Genomic DNA, 17,071 nt, shown 5'->3' with positions numbered 1-17,071 from the left:
AAGGGACAGATAATAAGACAGAAAATATCATAATGCTACTATATAAATCCAGGGTATGCCCACACCTTGAATACTGCATACAGTTCTGGTCACCCCATCTCAAAAGAGACATATTAGAATTAAAGAATACAATGAAGGGCAACAAAAATTATTAGGGGCATGAAACAGCTTCCATATGAGGAGATACTGAAACTGTTTACCTTAGAAAAGAGGCAACTAAGGGGAGTTATGATGGAGGTCTATAAAATTATGAATGGTGTGGAGAAACTGAATAAGGAAATGTTATTTACCCCTTCACATAACACAAGAACTAGGGATCACCCAATGAAATTAATAGACAGCAGGTTTAAAATAAACATAAGGAAGTACTTCTTCACACAACGTATGGTCAACCTGTGGAATTCGTTACCAGGAGATGTTGTGAAGGACAAAAGTATAACTGGATTCAAAAAAGAATTAGATAAATTCAAGGAGGATCAGTCTATCAATGGTTATTAGCCGAGATGGTCAGGGACACAACCTCATGCTCTGGATGTCCCTAAAACTCTGACTGTCAGAATCTGGGATTGAACAACAGGGGACGGACACTCGGTAACTGTCCCATTCTGTTCATTCTCTCTGAAGCACCTGGCACCAGCCACTGTTGGAAGACAGGATATTGGGCTAGATGGACCATTGGTCTGATGCAGTGTGGTCATTCTTATATTCTTAGTAAACTTCCAAGAGAGGTTGTGGAATCCCCACCACTAGAGAGTGATAGGAGCAGGTTGGACAAACACCTGCCAGGGACGATCTAGGTTTACTCGGCCCTGCCTCAGCGCAAGAGGCTGGACTTGACTTCTTGAGACCCCTTCCAGCCCTAGATTCCTATAATATGGATGTTACTCTCGCCTCTGTGCTTGTTCAATGTGCCCCATCTCTCTGTGCCTGTCTTTTAGACTTTTTAGCTCTTTGAGGCACAAATAATCTTATTTTAGTGTCTTGTACATCACCAAGTACCTTGTCAGGACACAGATAATAAATGTAATGAACAACCAGAAGTTACAAGGACAAGATCTCTATGAATATTTGCAGACAAAGGTCAAGAGTTTCAGAAGTCATAGGTGATTGTGAATGCCTTGTATCCTTGTGCCCAACTCAAAACACCTTTAAAGGGGCCTGATTTTCAGAAAATGCTGAGCACCTACTGTGATGGGTTCCCCCACAGTGCAACCTGGAACTGTGGGACCACTGTTCCCCCTTAACTCTCCAGCCTGGGCAGTCTCTCACAATGCCTTGCTAATGACAAGCAGCAAACCCCTTCAGGCACTGTTATCACCTAACCCAACATGCAGAGCCTCACACCCAAATAGATTGAATGAATGTTTACCTGGGCTGGGTACAATTACACAGGCATCCACAGGCAGGGACACACCCAACCGAATTACATGAATGCTATCCCCAGCCACTCATGAACAAACAATAGAGAGGCTTCAGCCACTTTCCCCCAGATTCCCAGCCCTGCACCCCAAAACTGTATATCTTGTACTGGTCAAGTGTAAATTCATTATTCAGTTTGCCACTTCTTCAAAGGAAAGTGGACATGCACCAGCCTTTGTAACCTGAGCAGATTTCCCAATCACTTCAACCAAAACACACTGATTTAGGTAAATATAAAACAGATGTATTAACTACAGAAAGATAGATTTTAAGTGATTATAAGTGGTAGGCATAAAAGATCAGAGTCAATTACTCAAAAAACAAAAGTAAATTTGCAATCTAAATTCTACAAACTAAACAGGATTTGAATCAAGCAATGTCTCACACAGACAGATGGAACAAGCAGGTTGCAGATTATTAATACAAATTATAGAATGCTCCTCCAGCCTGGGGCCCTCTCTCCAGTTCAAAAGTCTTTGTCCTACAGACGTGTTTCCAGATGTTGAGTTGTGGGGTCAGAGAAACAAAGTGATAATGTATCTTCCTCTCTTTTATAGCTTCTTCCAGCTTGCTGGAAAGATCTGTGGCTATGAAATGGGGGGCCGCTCACATTGGTCAAGCAGTCTTCATTATCTACATGCTCTCTCTATGAAGTCTTCATTGTAAACAGTTCCTGAGATGGTGGATTCTTTTCTTGTTGGGTGTTGGTGAGCCATTAACACTGTCTGGCTACTCCATTATTCTACCTGAAAGGCTGATTGTGGATGTTTCCCAACTCACAACATGTTTCAGTAACACATAGCAGAACTTCATAACTTCACATACAATGATAGCACATACAATCCAACAGGATATTAGTGTTCAGCAGATCAAGACTTTTAAAATGATACCTCACATGGCAGACTTTGTACAAAACGTATCACAATGATAGAACAGTCATGAATATGGAGTTCTAGGGTGCTACTTTGAGGTGCAGAGTGGCACACTAACTCTCTGAAAAATCAAGACTTTTAAAGTGTCCCCATTTCAACACCCAAAATTGGAGTAATCTAAGATTGTGTTTAAGGATGTGGCCATGCTTTTAAAAAGTAGAGTGCCACATTCTGCTCTCAGTAATACTGATATAAATCAGAATTTGCCCCATTCTCCGATTTAAAGAATAACAATGCCTTTTAGAAGTCTGAACATGTATATTTAAACCAAGACCACTAAAGGTAAATGCAAAATTCTCTCCTGTCTCATGAAGGACAAGTATATATAAATACAGAGAAAATAGCAGACAAATAGGAAAATGAGTTTCAGTTTGAGATTACAAAGCAGAGAAGAGAAGAGATTTGCGCAGACACATATAAGTGCATTGCCACCCCAAACTGGCAAGAATTTCAATGGAAAATAATCAGATATTTCTGTACACCAACCATACAAAACAAACTAGATTCAATTAAATCTGATTTATGTAGAAAAGTGTGTGGCTAGGGAAGCACACATGCACATGGTGTTCAGGTTATATCTCAGAATTAAACTTTGCTGGACTCAGATTTGTGTAATACTAATAAAGACGGATTTTTTTTTTTTTTCTCCAAATTGCTTCTCTGAAAATATATATATGAGCCCTGTTGGAAACTTCACTAAGGCAACCCAAAGAAAGTTATCAGTGAGGTGTTGTGATTGCTGCAGCAAACAAATAAATCTTTATGCTCTGATTAAATTAATCAAGCCCTTCAACTGAATGTTGATATCTGAAAATAAGGGACATAGTGAAAATGGAAAGAATAGCTGCCAATCTACAAGATCATCTGTTATTAACTACAGATTACACAATAATAAAGCTAGATCTTCAACCAAGAATCAAACAGGGATAATATCTACACATTAAAAATAATAATTTTCAACAAATACTGCAAAGCTCCACTCATATATGGGGTTAATTATAATTGTAAGACTTCTGATAACATTGTATTTCATTCATATTTTGGCACTCAGGAAATTTATCTTATTTTTTGACATTAATAAAAAATGCAATATTTTAAAGGAGCATTAACAGCAGAAATAATAAGTAGGCAGATAATGGACAAACAGATGTACTAAAATGCATATATAGTAGACAAAAATTAAATGGCAAGATTACACCATTTGTTTGGCTATTTTTCGTATTTACTTTTAATTAAATGACAATGTATTAAGACATTCAAATAGAAATCATTCCCTAATGGATGACATCACTGTTTATAAAAGCAAATGCATCTTTAGGTCACTAGTTTGTATTGTCTCACATTAGTAATTATCAAAAATCATTTCTACATGGTGGTTATTGAGTCACATGTATTGACCATCTCAGTGAAGTCCCTAGTGGGCACGTGTACACATGACAGAAACAACCAACGCAACTATAACTCTTGCAGGAGTCTCAGCAAAGAAGCCAAAGACTGCATCCACATGAAGAGTGAGCTATCCTCCTGTCCCCTATAGATCAGGGTAGAAGCCCACTGACAGCAGAGCATGGGGAAGCTCAACTGGGGAACAAGTATCAAATATGAGCAGAGGAATGTGTAACAAGATTCAAAGATATAGATTCAGATGGTAGTGAAGCTAGAAATGATGTCAATAATGTCTTCAGCCTAGGTGAAGAAAGCAAGCACAGAGAGTGAATATGCTTTACAACAATAGATTATTTTAAGCGAAAAACATGGACTCTTCTGAAAAGGTATAAATTGAAGAACGTTACTGTTTGACTTTCGTGCATTCATTTCAGCAATCTTTGACACAATATTCACAACACAGGCTCAATTAATTCAAACCTTTCTGATTCAAGACATCCTGTAATCCAAAACAAGGTCATCTTGCCTAGCATCTATTGCCTTGAAAACTCCACTCAGTCAAAACCTTGACTGCCAGGGCTTACTTAATGTCTCCCATGACATTCAGATGATCAAGGTTATACTGTACTAATGAGTCACATTAACTATTTTATCTAATCTGAACATATGTAATGTGCTGTATTTTCCGCATTGAAAAAATATTTGGTTTTTTAAAGATAAAAGTTGCATGTTGAACTTCTGTACATGTTTTGGCACTTTCAACCTAACAATGACCCAGATCATGGCCAACCCTTACATAGCCAAATAGGAGCATAAAAAGAAATTAAAATCTCACTCTCCCACACATCTGTCTGCATAATCTCCCAAACCACACAGAGAAAAGCAGAGGCTTTTCCCACACTTCCCAATCTTGCTCTGGTGAGAGAGGCATGGTTGGCTTGGCTCCACCCCCAAACCCCACCACCAGCCAACAAAACTGATTTTACATGGCATGGATATTGATCTCCCTTTCAACTGAATAACACCATTACCATTAATGCACACAAAGAGTTAAAAATCACATTGTGACACTCAACCGTAATCCCTGCATTCTAGTTTTATGTTGTTTAATCTTTCAATGATTTTATCAATTTAAAATTACTAGCTGACATCTCTCAGTAACATACTCTAGAGCAGTGTTTCTCAATTTTATTTCCTCCCGGAACCCTTGTGCGCCCATGCCATACCCTCCGCCGAAAAGTCGAGGAAATCTTCCTCTTTTCGGCAGCGCAGTGTAGGGTTGTTTCGGCGACGCACTCTCTGAGCTGTTTTCGGCGGCCCCATCAGCTGTTCGGTGGCACGCGAACAGCTGTTCAGCGGCACCCGATTTTTGTTACTTTCGGCAGCGCGGTTCCGCTTCTTCGCAGAACCTTTCAACTCAGCCCACGGAACCCCGGGGTTCTGTGGAACACCATTTGAGAAACACTGCTCTAGAGAAAGAATTCAGAACTTCTTACCTGTTCAACAACACAAAGCTTCTACCACCTACTTACTACTGACTTCCTTAAAAAGTCAACTGTACTGAACACATGACTAAATTAAATCTTTTCCAAAAATTACTGAAGTGTACAGATGCGTACTGATTCATACATGTACAAACAGTATGTTATACAACAAAGCAGCAAGTTAAACGGATTGAAATCAAGGGTGTGCGCTGCCATGTGATTTTTCAGTGATTTGGGTTGTTTACTGAAGGCAGTGGTATTGTTAAACTGAAAGTGAGTGTGTTAGAGAGGGTTACTAGTTGTGGAGCATCATGACAGTTGCCAACTAACATTTTGAAGCTGGCATTGCACGGGATGTGAATGATCTATATCTTTGTTGCTTACTTATGATTTCTTGTTTTTAGTGTATGGAAATAACAGAGTTCACATTCCTCAAATGCAACAGTGGTGCAGGATAAAAGTTAGTACTAGATCTGGTACAAACCTTTCAGGAGGAACGTTGTAAATTAATGTTCCCAATTCCCATAATTGTTAGTGGAAGCATTTATTCAAGTACAATATGTGATGACAAGATTCATAATGGGTAATTTTGAGGTACTTCCTTACCACAGCTGACATCAAAGGAGTTTAATCAATTACATCATCTTCCCTCCTCAGGGAAAAAATAGCCCACTATCCCCAAAACAAAGGAAATCCTTGATGGAAGACTTCTTAGAAGCAGTGGAGAGTAGAGATCTTTGATAGAGCTCTTCCCAAACTGATTAGAAATCTGAGCAAGTTTCAAATTTCCTCAGAATAGGTTCATGCGATGCCTCCTTCTGTCAAGTGTTCTGCTTTCACCATCTATTTGCCAAGAGTTGAGCTGGGGAGAGGAGAAAATTGGTGGTGGTAGTACTTTTCCAAGTTCCACCCACAAAATAAGTGTCACCCATATCATAGAATCATAGAATATTAGAGTTGGAAGGGACCTCAGGAGGTCATCTAGTCCAACCCCCTGCTCAAAGCAGGACTAACCTCAGCTATATCATCCCAACCAGGGCTTTGTCAAGCCTCAGCTTAAAAACCTCTAAGGATGGAGATTCCACCACCTCCCTAGGTAACTCATTCCAGTGCTTCACCACCCTCCTAGTAAAAAACTTTTTCCTAATGTCCAACCTAGACCTCCTGCCCTGCAACTTGAGACCATTGCTCTTTGTTCTGTCATCTGCCACCACCGAGAACAGCCTAGCCCCATCCTCCCTGGAACCCCCTTTCAGATAGTTAAAGGCTGCTATCAAATCCCCCCTCATTCTTCTCTTCTGCAGACTAAACAAGCCCAGTTCCCTCAGCCTCTCCTCATAAGTCCTGTGCTCCTGCCCCCTAATCATTTTTGTTGCCCTCCGCTGGACTCTCTCCAACTTGTCCACATCCTTTTTGTAGTGGGGGGCCCAAAACTGGTCACAATATTCTAAATGCGGCCTCACCAATGCCGAGTAGAGGGGAATAATCACTTCCTGTGACCTGCTGGCAATGCCCCTCCTAATGCAGCCCAATATGCTATTAGCCTTCTTGACAACCAAGGCACACTGCTGACTCATATCCAGCTTTTTATCCACTGTTACCCCCAGGTCCTTTTCTGCAGAGCTGCTGCCCAGCTCATCGGTCCCCAGTCAATAGCTGTGCATAAGATGCTGCTCAAAGGAGATCATACAGATGTTCAAAATATGATTTTTTGCATTTGTCAGGATCCTAGGTGAAGGTAGGCAGAACTAATAGCAGGAGCTTGGGAACTAGAAACAGAAGCCAGGGGTCAGAGCTGGTATCAAAGTCGAGTCAAATTGAGGCTCAAAGACAAAGTCAGAGTCAGGAATCAGGCTGAGGGTCAATACCAGGTATCAGGGTCAGTGTTGGGGTTCCAGGGATCAGTCTGGAGTCCCTGTCCCAGTCAGAACTGAGATAAGCATGTAGAGTTCAGAAGCAGAGAAGTAAGATAGTCATGGCAGCTACCTAGAGAGCCACATTGGTGCCTGGACACTTCCTGATATGCCCCATGCTTATACATTAATAAGGTGCCAATCAGAGATCACTGAAACAATTGTCAGTTGGATCACATGAGGTGGAACTTCCTGTAGCATGAAACCTCTGTGGATTGTGGGTCACAAGAAGTGGCCAAGTTATAGCTGCTGCCATGTGCAGTGTGGGGATGTTGGTTGCCTGGTCTGGGGTCAAGTTCTGCTGATCCTTACAGTATTTCTCAGCTCCACAAGGCTCTATGAGCTTGTCTCCACTGTGGTGGGACTTGAATGTGCCCCTGGGCTCTGCTAGACCCCTTGGGCTTAGCTCCTTCTTGACAGGGGGAAGGAGAGAGCAGGGAATAAGCAGTGAGTCTCTCTCTAAGGCCACCCACTTTGGGCACCAAAAGGAGAGGTCACTCATTAAATTGTGCAAATCTGTGACTCTCCCTCCTCTTCTTACACGAAGAATGAAAAGGTTAACAGAACTGACATTCAAATCATCATCACTGGGCAAGATGTAACATCTCATCAAGATGACTGGGGCAGTTCACTTCTCTCAGAACTGTTGTTCCTGGCTGCCCTCAGACATATCACTGCATGAATTACTCTTGGTTCACATTGTGACAGGGGCTACCGGAGGGTAGTAGAAGGATGCTATGTTAGCCCAAGAATGACCAAAGCCCTGTTCCCTAGCAGCTGCCCAAGGTTTCCTTCAGGCTAATCAGGGTCAGCGGAGGTCAGGATCAGCTGAGACCAATTAAGGGCTGCCTGGGAGCAGATAAAAGCTCCCTGCCAGCTAGACAGAGGTCTCCTGGAGTCTGGAGAGTTTGGAGGTTTGGAGTTTTGGGAGAGTTTGAAGAGTGTGGAGAATGGGGGGAAGGAGAACTGCGAGCGACAGGAGCCAGAGAAACACAGGGGGTTTGGCCGTTGGAGTGGCCACTTAGCCCTGATGGAAACCAGGGTAGGGAAGCAGCCCAGAGCGAAGATTTATATAGTGCCTTATAGCAGCAGCCAGCCACTGCTGTCATCCAGGGTCTCTGGGCTGGTGTCCGAAGAAGAGGGCAGGCTCGGACACCCCCTACCCCACCGTAGAATCTAAGGTCCCGAGGGCACTGCTCGGCCGGCGAAGGCCTGAAGGGAGATGGGGCAGAAGCGAGACGCCCACCATCTTAAGACTGGTGGGAGCTCCGGGGCGGCCATTTTGTGCCCACCACACCAAAAGAAGCACTCAGCCCACGGGAGCACTAAGGCCAACTTACCACAACATTTTCAAGATTTTCTTCACAAACATAAAAGCTAAAGACTTACATTGTTTGGGAGGGAGAGGGCAGTTATAATGAAAGTTAAGATTCTGGAGACCAAGATAGCAACTTCAGATAAGTGCTGGTAAACCATGTCATCACACTTCAACCATCCCACCACCAGTTCACCCCAAGTCCTGTATCATACTTAGGACTCAATTAACATTCTGAAACCCACTAAAACCAATGGGACTCTGGGCCTGATTCTGTTAACACTTGCTACTGGGCATAGCACTTATTACTGACAATTATGCTTCAGTTGAAATCAACAGTAATTTTGACACTGATTTCAAAGGGATTAGGATATATCGTAGTCACCGATCCACTTGCCCTGGACCCACACATAGTGGGGCAGATGAAGATACACATTACACAGTTCTGTGAGATGCTCTTTGCCCCCAAAGAATTGTACTAGGGGCCTGATCCAAAGCCCACAGAAATAAAAGGAAAATGTCCCATTGACTTCAGTGGTCTTTGGATCAAGTTCTAGTTCCATTACCTCTCTTGCATTCTCCTGAAGGAGAGGGACAAGAATTAATTGGCATAAAAAAATAGGTTTACAATGGATTTTATGTGGCTGTATGGTCCTGATTGCAGAAATCAAGCATGCTGAAATACCTGTCCATACTAATAATCTTTAATAACAAAAATATGATGAACAACAGAGCAATTTTACTGTAAGCTTATTACATTACCTTGAAAGGCATGTTAGGCAATTAAAGATTATATATATATTTCTAATCACCTGTGGGCAAATCTTCAGCAGGTGTAAACTGTCAGACCCTCTTTGACACCAATGGGGCTATGACAATTTACACCCACTGAGGATCTGTCCCTGGTGATTAGTAGGGCCCAAAGATTATTAAACATATGTGGTTCCTATTCTGGTCAACATGATGTTCACTAAGATTCCATCCTGCAAACTTCTTTGGCCATGACGGCAAACTGAATTGTATTTGAAATCAGGATTTTAATTAAAATCAGCCTCTCGGAGCCTGCTGCTGGCAGTTATTTTCCTGCTGAAAAGGGACAGCTGCTTCCATTGGCAGCCCGATGTCAGGCATTGTTAAACCAGTATTAAAAGCAGGATGGAAGCAGCGTGAGCCTGCAAAACAGAGGGGTGAGCTAAGGATGAATTCAGAGTCTTACCTCTGAGTGGCTTTCACTTTCACGATTTAACTTACTGTGCTGCTATTTCAATTCATGGGGTTTGTTGTTGTTTTTCCATTTGTTCTTGGCTCAACTGGAGCACAACGCCAATAAAAATTAGATAAAGAAAATGTCAGTTTCTCCAAATACATCATCATCACTTGTGAAAATGTTCCCTCACTACATATTGGACCCATGTTTTGTGTACAGTAAGCAAGCGTTTCAAACAGCTGCTCTTCTCAGGGTGGATTTAAGAGAATGCAATTTTCTTCACCTTTAATATTAGACATATATTATTCCACAAATGTATTCTACAGAATATCTATTCTAAATAAATACTTTTCCCCCTTATTTCAAGGGATTTAAATTACCTGAAACCTAATAATTAGCAGCAAGGGACTAACATTCCAATATAATTAATTGCAAAAAGCAGTAGTGAATATAGATGGATTTCTTGTTTTTGCAGACATAATATTCAAATGCAATCAGCTGCCTTTAAATTAAGGTTTGCAGAGACACTGGACCTACTCTAAGCATCTACAGTAATTCATCCCCAGAGAAGAGAGTGAATCAGAATCCAAAATTTAATATCTGAGTTTCAAGTGCACACTTAATCTTTGCTAGATTTTCCTATAGAGCTTCAAGAGAAAATGATGAGATATATCACATAGTTTTACTTATCACATTTTCCCTATAAAGATACTATACTGTTTAGTCTAAGAATACCCTTGAAGTTCACAGAAATAAATAACTGTTATTCCTCTAAAAACAAAAAGGTATAGAAGCAAAGGTAAAGATCCCCCACAAATCAAATTGAGCTTTTAAATTAACCAAATACTATTAAACCAGCTATTAAACTAACCTAAACACTTTGAGTGAAATCCTAGCCCCAATGAAGTCAATAGGGTTTTTATTTATTTTCTTTTGGTTCTAAGGAATACAAAATAGCAAGAGTTCTTTGTAAACAAATTAAACTATAATATGCATCATTTTCAAAGGAACATTTTAATCAATAAGGTAGACTACGCAGACTGGGAATTAAACTTAACTAAACAAACAAACAAAAGTAAATCTAAACATAAGGAAAGTGCTAAGATCAGCAGTAGATGTGATTTTAAATCAATAGTGGATATATGATAGCATAAAGTAGAATTTACCACTTATAGGGAAAATTTAATGAACATGTAAGATGCTGAGAAATTTCATCTGAGCAATAAACTATGTGCAGTTTCCTGCCTAAGAGGAAAAATTAGAGAACAAATTCAACTCCCTGCTATGCCAAAGACCTTCTCTCCATCCAAGAACAGAGGAGTTATTTGGTTTACATAATTTTTATGTCAATTAAAATGTTCCATATAAACAATCTATACTTGTCCAAACTAATAGACTACCACTTCCAAGTCTTTCTGGGCAATAGTTTAGAAAGAAATACTGTATTACAATTTAAAATAAGCAAATTGCATCTATTTTGGAACAAGAATTACATGCTATTCTTCAGTTGAATAGTTCACGTTTGTCAAAGTCTTTCTATCTGGCTGAAACAGTCTATTTTTATATTGTGTCAAATTTGTCCAGAAACCAGCTATAATTCTCTCTATTATTGATAAACAACGCCTTTCAATTGCATTAAATTAGGAGATTAAGAGGTGTGTTCCTTCCAATTTTTATATATGTTTAGTCATTAGTATAATACAACATTGCCAAACCCCGACCACAGACATGACAAAAATAAATACCAAAGATCCGGGAAGAGAAATCCTATAGTAATGAAGAGAAGGTAACTTCACGATAGTATCCTGGAAATTAAAACGTATAAATCACCAAGATCTGAAAGAAGCAAATTTCAGATGTTGCATAATACCATTGCATATGGCTAAAAATAATGGAGTTATGGTGCAAATGCCAGGAAAAATTCTCTGGAAAACTGCACAAACATTTTTGTTCAAAGAAAAGCCCAGAAGCAAGTAAGTTATTTGAAGAGTTGGTAAGAGTACAGGCACAATATAATGCATTCAGATTTATGTTGAGAAGGCCAATTGTTTAAGACAGTCCCAGCTTACGTAAAATTATCATTTTCACAGAAGTAAGGCATATTATGAATGTAATATGTGTTTTAGTGTTGTTTCTGGCTTTAAGATGATAAAAACACTTACAATCTCAGTACCCTACTCATCTCAGTTCCATGTTCTAAAGTAGTCTAACATTCCTGCCTCTACTGCATAGTGAACTCCTACATTCTTGTTAAATGATTCATGCCTCAGCTCCACAGCTTATTCAAAATACGTTAAACCATTGCTGGTTAAAATCTTTATATTCTAAGAAGTGAAGGTCACCTTGCAAAAGATTATTCTACACATGATCCCTAAAGATTTTTTCTTGAATAGACATTTGCTTTAATGCTACTTTCCCACTCTCCCACAGTCAGTTGTAGACTGAAAACAGAAACATCCATGTTCATTTCAGATGAGAAGCACATCACAGTCTGGAAAATTCAAGGTTTCAAGGTTTTATTTTTTAAAGACATTACAAAAATGTGGTAAACTTTATTACACTTCCCAAAAGCAGCAAAGTGATGCACCGATTTTCTGATTCTTCATCCCTTTTTGGGTTCTGTTATCTCACTACACAGTATGGGTGACATCTTGACTCTATTGAAATCAATGGGAGCTCTGCCTTACAGTATACATTTCATGATATGGTATTTGCGACCCAAGAATCAGCACCAAACAAAGAATGACCTATGGTGATGAAACTTGCCCACAATAGAAGATGCTCAGCGGTGTGTTGATCATTTTCCACCAACAGAGCTTGGACCCAGTTTGCCAATTCACAAGTCAAGTCTTCTCTGAGACAAGAGCCACTTGATAGAGTCTTGAGGAAATAGTGTTGTCATCACGATATTTGGAAGCTGCAGTTTAAAAGATGAAGAATTAACCTTATTTTCATCAGGCACTTATGTCTGTTTTCATCCTACTGAATGGCATTAGTTGATTGAACTCTGTAGCTATTGAAAACACTAACTCCTGTACAACATGGAGTTTGGTATAATTTGCCATTGTCTTCTCAGAAGAGGTCCAGATCTGAGCAAATAGTGACTCCCGTTCCTAAGAAAACTCATCGTTCTGTATCATGCCTCAGACTCATAGACTTTTAGGTCAGAAAAGACAATTACGATCATCTACTCTGACCTCCTGCACAGCACAGGCCACACTGTGTGAGAGGTAGAGAGACTAGCACTGTCCCTCCTCCAAGTACTTGATCTGTATTCAGTGTGTATAAAGCTGCAGGTTAAGTTCGTCTCCATAGAGTTTGATTTCTGGACTAGGTTGCTGCCTTTCTAGTGGAGCAAACCACTTTGATGGCTATAATTATACTGTATTTCCTTAGGGCCAAACCCTATAATGAGTTCTCCACTGCAGAGTTCTAATAGGAGACTGATAATGTTTGAATCAACACCATTATTCCACCCTGTAGAATCAGTGCATATCTCCTGTTCTTTACAGTCTCAGACACCATGCATTACATTAGTGCTTTGAGTGCCAAACAGGGTTCTATTTAAGGGGAAGATGAGCATATTGGTGGGGAGGAAGCCTAGATAGTCTACATTTCCCCCTCTACCTCCCAGAAAGTATGTTTCTCTATTTGGGACATGCATTATAATAATCCATTTCTGAAGGGCCCTCATTCTCTTTAAGACGCAGTGCAGAACAATGAAAAACATTATACCAGCTTTTATTGCACTTCAGAGAAGTGGAATTAATAGCAGAGGGTCCAACACAGGGGGGAAATTGTAGGGATAAATACAGGACTAGCTAAGACTGTACTAAATCCCAACATAGGGGAAAAATGTTAGGTGAACTGAGATGATGTGAGGCACTGGTCACGGGGCAGCATGACCTCCACAACTAGGAGAAAGGTTCCACTGTAGTTACTTTGGATGAGTTGCCCCTTACAGGAGGAGAAATTGTTTATATGCTGTTTTAGGTCTCATCCAAAGTTCAGTGAAATTAATATGTGTCTTTCTCATCTCTTTTATATTAAGTTTTGTCCTTACAGATTAACTACATGTAACTGAAAAGATATGAGATGTGGGGGTTTTTTCCAAAATACATTTAGCTACATGTCAGGAAATTTTACATGCTTTTGCACTCGGAATTATAAAATAGAAAATAAACATGTAAATATACCATTTCAACACATCCTCTAGATCAAAGCAGAGCTGATGTTTTTAATTTTAGCTTTTTGAGGTTTTGTTTTTATAAGTTGCTGAATTTATTTTGTAACATCTGGTAAAACAAAACAAACTTTACCACAAAGCTAGAAATCAAATTTACCAAATTAAGAAAAACTAGAACTACAAAAAACCTCAAAAAGGGAAAAAGAAAATGTAAAACATACACACATACGTATGTATAATTTTTCATTTAAATGTATACACATACACATTCACACGAGGTTAGTGACTGTTGACCACAGACCACATGTAAAAGGGTGAAAACCACCCATAGCCAGACGTGCTATCGTAAATCTCAGTGTTTAGGATAATGTATTCTAGGAGATCTCCAATGCTGAGGATTAAGAAGGTACAAGAGTTTTCCTTGCTATTAGCAGTAACAATGTGGATCACCAATAAGTACCCAGTTCAGAAGTCGTCGTACATTCAAAAGAAATAAAGGCTTTAGTTCTAATGGTAGGATTTGGCCCTTATTGAGTACATCAGTGGCTTAACAGACTGAAGGCACATGAATACAACTGAAATTATGAATAATGTCCCATTTAATATAAAAGGCTCTGGTTACAGATTGTTAAAAAAAACTATGATGAGCACTGTTGCCCCTTTAGACCCAAATAGGGTGACCGGATAGCAAGTGTGAAAAATCAGGGCACAATTTGGAGGGGGGAGGTAGCCAGGGAGGGTATAGTTGCCTATATAAGACAAAGCCCCTAATATCGGAACATCTGGTCACCAAGTGATCCAAGTGGCTGGCCAAAGTTCGGGGCCCTATGGTTTGTTTAGTTAAGAGGAGAAATTGATGGAGTCAAGTATCTTTGATACAAATCCGTTTATCTACAAAGAATGTACAAAGTCCTGTTTTCCTGAATGCAGGAGAAATAAAACAGCAGAAGATGGAGTTATGAGAAAAGAAACTAAGACCCTTTCAGCCAGCATTCTCCCTGTCTTTAGGCTTTTCTTAGATCCATACTCTTAATGCTTATTCAGGCTGTTTCTGGCTTCCTACTCCTTCTGGTTTTGTGGAGTTTCTCGCCTTTTCTTCCTCACAGACATACGTCTACTCAAAATAACACCCAGCAAAATTCCATCACCTATGAGTGATTTTGTTTTGAGTGGTGACATGCCTGTGTTTGGGGTAGAGGCTGCTATTGTTTCACAAAGGAACTTAACTTTTTCTTAGCACTCTCTTAAATGGAGGGTGGTAAATACATGTCCCCACCACTACCTTAAATAACCTGTTGCCCAGTCCACACCACCTCACATATTAACTTTGCCCATAACCCTGATGAGATGTAAAATGGTGACACCATAAACAACCCATCCCAGACAGAAAGAAAATAAATACTTTAACAAATTACAAATGATACAAACTTAACTATTTGCATAGTGTCCTTCTGCCCAAATGTTTTCACATCACCAAACCCAAATCATTTTACTCCCTACCAAATCTCTTTGACCTAACCTCCAGAATCTCTTTTTTTAATGTATCTGGTACATCAGCTGGTACCTGTAACCCTCTTGCTGGTTTCTCCCATCAACTATACAACATTCCATCTTCCAACTCCAAGTAGCCACCACCCTCTCAAACCCTTTGTGTCCTTGTGTCAGTACTGCCCCCAACATGAAAGGAGTTTTGAAACACAGGTAGAGCAAGACAGGCACAGCCACTAGAGCCTTTTTCAACTCTGAAAATGCTACATTATACTCTGCTGACCACTGAAATGATTTTCCTTTCTTACCCATCCTAAGCAATGGTTTTGCAATATTAGCAAACCCACAAATAAACCTTCTGTGATAGGAGTGGAGTCCTACAAAATTCTGCACATTTGAGAGTATCTGGGGAGTTGGCCAGCTCTGTATAGCTTTTCTGCAGTGGAAATTTCCTTCTCACTAATTGTGTGCCCAAGGTTTTTGAAACAACTCAAATTTATTTGGGTTTAATTTCAGATGGGCATCCTTCTGCTTATCCCAGACCATTTGTAAGAGTATCAGTTCTTGTTCACAGGTTTTAGCATGCACCAAGATATTATCTAGGTATAACAGACAGGCTGAGAGGGGCATGCTATGGAATACCCTCTCAATTAGCCTCTCAAATATGGCTGGTGCATTGCACAAGGTAAAAAGCCATCACTTAAAATTGCCACAGGCCTTGCCCTGCTGTGAAAGCAGTTTTTCCTGTCCTTTGCATCCACTACTTGCCAATACCCACTTTTAAAATCCATTATAGAAATCTAGACTGAGCCTGCTACAGCAAGTGTCATCTGTTTGTGGTGATAGATAAGAATCCAAGTGACTTCATTTAGTTTTCCATAGTCCACACAGAATCTGGGGCTGCCATCCGTCTTCTTAACTGGAACTATGGGTGAGGCCCAAGGACTGGGTGAAGGCTCATATATGCCTTCTGATACATTTCCTCAATGTCCTATAATGCCTCTTATCTCTTTGCTATTTGTAACTGTTCATTGGGTTGTTTTCCCCTACTATCAGTCTTTTATGCTGGACCAGTACAGTACAAGCTACATCTTTGTTTGACAGGGAGAACACCACCCGATTCCTAACCAGGAAGTCTCTTAGACCATTCTGCTGCTCCCCATTTAAGTGTACGGCACAGTGCTGGAATAAGTGCAAGGGCTAGTCTGCACAGTGCTGCAATACACACTACCAGGGTATGATTTCTAAAGCACACTAATTGGTCCATGCAGACCCCATTGGTGCACACTAAGAGTTCCCTAGTTTCAAACAGCACAATGTAAAGTGCATGAGGGAACTTTTAGTGCACACCCCAGCAGCATCTACATGGACCAATCCATGCACAGCACATTAATGCACTTTAGACATCACACCCCTACAGTGCACATTGCTGCTCTGTGTAGGCAAACCCCAATAGAAACTGTGCGCTCACCTTCACGCTTTAGCCCCTTGTAGTTTTCTTCTATATTACATTTTGCAACCATACTTCCCTTTTTTACCATTTGCTGCTTGTTGGAAACATTTAGCAAATGAATCTGTTCCTGTTTCTGCACCACTACAGCGTTAGCAGCTAAGATTCCCCCATGACCCTGGGTCTCAAAACAGGTTTCAACCACTCCCCATCTTCCCTTTTCTGGAAAGCTACCATAGCATAATGATTTCTGCTCATGGAAGGAGGACAACTTGTTCATTGGGAGCCAAT

The 17,071-nt window shown here is 40.2% G+C and overlaps 1 long non-coding RNA gene across 2 annotated transcripts in view; it reads left to right on the top strand.

The window, feature by feature from the left end:
* Window positions 1-17,071, top strand: part of LOC137157644 (uncharacterized) — a 147,449-nt gene that overhangs the window by 70,744 nt on the left and 59,634 nt on the right. Inside the window, exon 3 of one of the 2 annotated variants that reach the window (XR_010921169.1) lies at window positions 1,977-2,060. The exons of the other annotated variant lie outside the window; for it this stretch is intronic. This is a non-coding gene — a long non-coding RNA (uncharacterized lncRNA). Of the gene's footprint in view, window positions 1-1,976; window positions 2,061-17,071 lie in introns of those variants that run through there. 2 annotated transcript variants of the gene reach the window in all.

The sequence above is a fragment of the Emydura macquarii genome, unplaced genomic scaffold (genome assembly GCF_026122565.2).
Source record: "Emydura macquarii macquarii isolate MOO-44397 ecotype Brisbane River unplaced genomic scaffold, CSIRO-AGI_Emac_v2 contig_1551, whole genome shotgun sequence".
NCBI classification, from domain to species: Eukaryota; Metazoa; Chordata; order Testudines; family Chelidae; genus Emydura; species Emydura macquarii.
This window is presented reverse-complemented; position numbering and strand designations above follow the sequence as displayed.